The 5565-nt window shown below is 38.6% G+C and overlaps 1 pseudogene; it reads left to right on the top strand.

Moving 5' to 3' along the window:
• Positions 1-3554: 3554 nt before the first annotated feature.
• On the top strand, positions 3555-5320 carry LOC112915368 (phenylalanine--tRNA ligase beta subunit pseudogene; annotated as a pseudogene).
• The last annotated feature ends 245 nt before the right edge of the window (positions 5321-5565 follow it).

The raw sequence follows: 5565 nt of genomic DNA, 5'->3' as shown, positions 1-5565 counted from the left end.
ATATCAGTCAAGAATCTCCAGAAAAACAGAACCAGTGGGCTCAGAGAAGAGTCACAGAGCCCTGTAAGAGTACAGAGAGTCCACCTCACAAATGTATTTCTCATAGTTGTGGTGAAAGTTGGGTTCTTTGAATTCTATCAGGGTGAGTGAACAAGTCTTACATGATTAAATTCTCTTTAACGTTTCAACCTTCCTAAGCCTTTGGCTATCTTCTGGTACAGTATATTAAGGTAAGTTTATCATTTCAACTTAATTTAGCATAGACCATCTTTTGGTCCATATTTCAGCCAACTAAACAAACAAACTGTTAGAGCTCTTTCTAATCCACCAAGCTGCAACATTTAATCTAGAATCTTTGCTTATAGGCCCATATCAATAAATGTGGCCTTATCTAACTGTATGTTTCTTCCACCCTTATCCTACACTCTTAATACCCATTCTTACTCGTGTTCCTTGGATATTTGTCTACATCAATTGGAAAAATAATGTGGTTCTTTTGGAATGTGGTGCACCTCCTCATGGATCACACCTTATACCTCACCTTTCAGAGCCTTTTGCGACTTCTGCCAAGTTATAGGTCTAGAAGCAAAGAGGAGTGGTGGAGTGGGTCCTGAGAAGAATCAGCAGTGTTTTGCAAAGAAGCTACATAAGGTCAGACTATTACATATTCCTCAGGCAAAGCAGTATTAACCTACTCAAACAGGAGTGGAAGGGCTGTTTCTACCAGCAAAAAGGATTCCACAAAATTTTTTTTTAATTTTTATTTATCTATGATAGTCACACACACAGAGAGAGAGAGGCAGAGACACAGGCAGAGGGAGAAGCAGGCTCCATGCACCAGGAGCCTGACTTGGGATTCGATCCCAGGTCTCCGGGATCCCCGATTCCACAAAATTTAGCAGACTCCTCGGTTTCATCAGGATCTTCCTAAATATCCTCATTCCGATTATCAGGATTCTATTTCACCCCAATCAATGCCCTCACTTTAATCATAGATGCCTTGACAAGTTGAAAATTCAACCTGTATTTTTAGTGAGTCACTTGCAGGATGAGACTTTAGGTCTGATTTCAGCTCTATGATGACAGGATGTAAAGGTTTCTTTCCAACAGACATGAAACTTTCAAATCATTTATGCAGCTTTTAGGCTGGGAATTTGAATCCCTGACCTCATCCCTTTCTTTCTTATTTTCTTCAGTTAAATCAGGAGCAACTGGTCAATCTCATTATGCTTGTTAGTATTTATTTATTTATTTATTTATTTATTTATTTATTTATTTAAAAAGATTTGATTTATTCATTCATGAGAGAGACAGAGAGAGGAGGGCAGAGACATAGGTAGAGAGAGAAGCAGGATCCATGCAGGAAGCCTGATGTGGGACTCGATCCTGAGATCCCAGGATCCCAGGATCACACCCTGTGCCAAAGGTAGATGCTCAACCGCTGAGCCACCCAGGCATCCCATGCTTGTTAGTTTGACCAAAATCTTCATGTTAAGTGCATGGTCACTCAGAACCTTGATTCTTGCAAACATTTAATTAAGAGTATCCAGTGGTGATACCTTGTATATATCTACTGCCACACCATGCTGCAGACTATCAGTGTTCTCTTTACTACTGGAAATAAAGTCATTAGTTTATCAAATCAAATTAGTGTTAACATTAGTGTTATCAAATGTAATCAGATTTTTAAAACCAATTCCAGAAGCACAAGAACTAATTCAGAGAACCCTTCCTCAAGATTCTTTACTTCTAGACTAATTCTCAGTAAAATCTGTATTAGTCAGGGTTCTTTAGAAAAACAACAAAGATTTTATTTTACTTTCTTTTTTTAAAGAGATTTATTTTAAGGAATTGGATCAGATGATTATTGGGACTGGTAAGTCTGAAATCTGTAGGGCTAGTTACCAGGCTGTAAATTAAGGTAAGAGTTGATATTGCAATCTTAATAGTGAAGTGCACAGGACAGGTCAACCATACTGGAAACAGGCAGGGTTGCAGTCTGGAGACAGAATTGTTTCTTCTTTGTGAAATCTCATTCTTTGCTTAAGGCCCTGAACTGATTAAATGAGGCAACTCACATTATGGAGGGTAGTCTGTTTCACTCAAAGGCTATTGATTTAGACATTAATCATACCCAAAAAATGTCTTCACAGAACATCTATACTGATGTTTGACCAAACTTGACACCATAGCCATACCAACTTGACACATAAAATTAACCATCACACAGGACTTTAATGATACAAGTTTAAAAGCTTATAATTGACCATTTGTTTACTGGCTTTGAAAACAATACCATAAGTAGTGGACTTATTGGATTATGATATTCTATACCCACTTCCCTAAATTATGGTAGAGAACTTAGAAGCCTAATGATAATAATAACCAAGCAACAAACATTAATTGAGTGCTTACTAAGCACCAGGGTCTATGTTACATATTATATACTCAATAATTCATTTTAATCCCTACAAAACTCTATAATGGTTGTCTCTGTTATATAGAAAATAGACATAAAACGGCTAAGAAAATTGCCTATAAGTCCTAAAGCTGGTAAGTGAGAGAGTCAGGAATTGAACTCAGGCAGTCTGATTCCTGAGCCGATGATCTTGATGAGAGGTGAGTAGTAAAGTCAGGGGAAAAGCAGTATTAGCACCCAAACTACTTGTGAGTCAATTGGGAAGAAATTCTCAGATTCTCACATTAACTTTGATGGAATTTATCATAAGTAGCAGTCAGGTGATTTCATTTATAAAGCCAAATAAGAATTCAACTTTGGATAGTTCTTAAGGAGAAATGAATAAGCTATTTATTAGCCAAAGACTGAGGTTTAAGAATGTCTTATAAAAATACAGATAGAGTAATTATATATTACATATACTGTATATGTGTATGTATAATACATATAATATACATAAGCTCTGTGTGTGTCTGTGTGTGCATTTGCATGTGTTGATGCATAATAGAAAACTGCTAAGATGGTGGTTGAGATGACACATTAAATCGCTGGAGTAGGAAAACAAAATCTTAATAGATAACAACACAGGACTCTCAATACAACAAAAACTAGGAGGTGGAGGTGTAATTTGTACTTTGCCAAGAAGAGATGCTCTTAGAAAATAAAAATTGCTAATGCCCTTTCTTGGGTTTTGTTTTAGTAGGGAGGGAAAATGAAAAGAAAAACACTCAAGTTGTGTAAACAATCAGTTTTCATAGTTTTATTGAGTTGTTTTCTGCGGCACACCCTAACTAAGCTGTCACTTTGACGGGGTTTTAAAAACCATCACTCAACTCTATTGAGTTATTTGGCTCGTGAAAAATAAGTAGTCTAAGTCAGAACCTTTAATATCATTCTATTTGATGCCCAAACTCTGCTTACCATTTGTTATTCATTGTTGCTAGTCTGGAGGTGTAAACTAGGTGTCTTCTGCTCTAGCTAGCAGTGTATTCATTGAGCTGAGAGATGACATTCTTTCGGCATCCACACTGAGGCAGACACACTGGGAAATTACTGAGAGATATTCAAAAGTGCCAAGATAGGCAGTGGGGCCTGACTCACCCTGCCGACTGTCAGCGTGAAGCGGGATCTGCTCTTCCAAGCCCTGGGCCGGAACTACACCAACGAAGAATTTGATGAACTATGTTTTGAATTTGGTCTGGAACTTGATGAAATTACTTCTGAGAAAGAAATTATAAGTAAAGAACAAGGTAATGAAAAGGCAGAGGGAGCCTCTGATGTTCTTTACAAAATTGATGTCCCTGCTAATAGATACGATCTCCTGTGTTCGGAAGGATTGGTTCGAGGACTTCAAGTCTTCAAAGAAAGGATAAAGGCTCCAGTGTACAAACGGGTAACACCTAATGGAGAAATCCAGAAATTGATAATCACAGAAGAGACAGCTAAAATACGTCCTTATGCTGTGGCAGCAGTTCCCCGAAATATAAAGTTCACTAAAGATCGATACGACAGCTTCATTGAACTTCAGGAGAAATTACATCAGAATATTTGCAGGAAAAGAGCCTTGGTTGTTATTGGTACCCATGATATGGACTCTTTGTCAGGCCCTTTTACACATACTGCAAAGCGACCTTCAGATATCAAATTCAAGCCTCTAAATAAGACCAAGGAGTATACAGCCTGTGAAATGATGAACATATACAAGACTGACAACCACCTTAAACATTATTTACATATCATGGAAAAGAAACCCCTATACCCAGTTATCTATGAATAGCAATGGTGTTGTCCTTTCAATGCCTCCAATCATCAATGGAAATCATTCCAAAATAACCATAAATACTAGAAATGTATTTACTGAATGCACAGGAACTGACTTCACTAAGGCAAAAAATAGTCCTTGATGTTATTGTCACCATATTCAGTGAATATTGTGAGAATCAGTTTATGGTTGAAGCAGCTGAAGTAGTTTTTCCTAATGGAAAATCCTATACCTTTCCAGAACTGGCTTACTAAAAGGAAATAGAGCTGATCTAATTAACAAAAAAGTTGGAATCAGAGAAATTCCAAAAAATATTGCCAAGCTTCTAACCAGGATGTAAAGTCAAAAGTAATGGGCAATGGGAATCAGATTGAGATTGAAATCCCTCCAGCCAGAGCTGACATTATCCATGCCTGTGATATCGTAGAAGATGCAGCTATTGCTTATGGTTAGAACAACATTCAGATGACTCTCCCGAAAATCTACACCATAGCTAATCAATTTCTTCTTAATAAACTCACAGAACTCCAAAGACAGGAGATGGCAGTTGCTGGATTCATGGAAGCGCTGATGGTTGTTGCTCTGTGCTCCCAAGAAGATATTGCTGATAAACTTGGTTTGGACATCTCTGCAACAAAGGCAGTCCACGCTAGTAATCCTAAAATGGCTGAAGTTCAGGTGGCATGCACTACCCTTCTTCCTGGCCTCCTAAAGACCAGCCCTGCAAATTGGAAGATGCCCCTTCCTCTGAAACTGTTTGAAATCTCTGACATCGTAGTCAAAGATTCTAGCAGAGATGTAGGTGGAAGAAACTACAGGCATCTCTGTGCTGTTTATTACAAGAATCCTGGGTTGAGATAATCCATGGGCTACTGGACAGAATTATGCAGTTGCTTAATGTACCTCCTGGTGAAAAGAAGGGCTGATATGTGATCAAAGAATCAGAAGGCTCTGCTTTCTCCCACGGGAGATGCACGGAGATCTTAGCCAGGGGTCAGAGCATCGGGAAGCTTGGGGTCCTTCATCCTGATGTCATCACCAAATTTGAGCTGACCATGCTCTGCTCCTCCCTGGAAATCAATATTGAGCCCTTTCTGTGAAGATGGGTCTCTGCTGTGTGACCCTCCCCGAGTGTCCCCTCCTCCTGCTCTGGGGCCCTGTAGTCCTCCCCACAGGGACCATCCATTTGTGCTTTAATGTTTAATAAAGGAGAAAGCCATTAAAAAAAAAAGTGCCAAAATAGAGCTTTGATAGTGTCAACAGAGGTTTTTTATTTTCCTCCCTGGGAGTTTGACTAGGAATCACATGTAACAACCTAGATTGTTAAAGAGCTTGTTATATATGA

The sequence above is a fragment of the Vulpes vulpes genome, chromosome 16, assembly GCF_048418805.1.
Source record: "Vulpes vulpes isolate BD-2025 chromosome 16, VulVul3, whole genome shotgun sequence".
NCBI lineage: Eukaryota > Metazoa > Chordata > Mammalia > Carnivora > Canidae > Vulpes > Vulpes vulpes.
The sequence above is the reverse complement of the archived record's forward strand: the minus strand, read 5'-3'. Positions and strand labels throughout refer to the sequence as shown.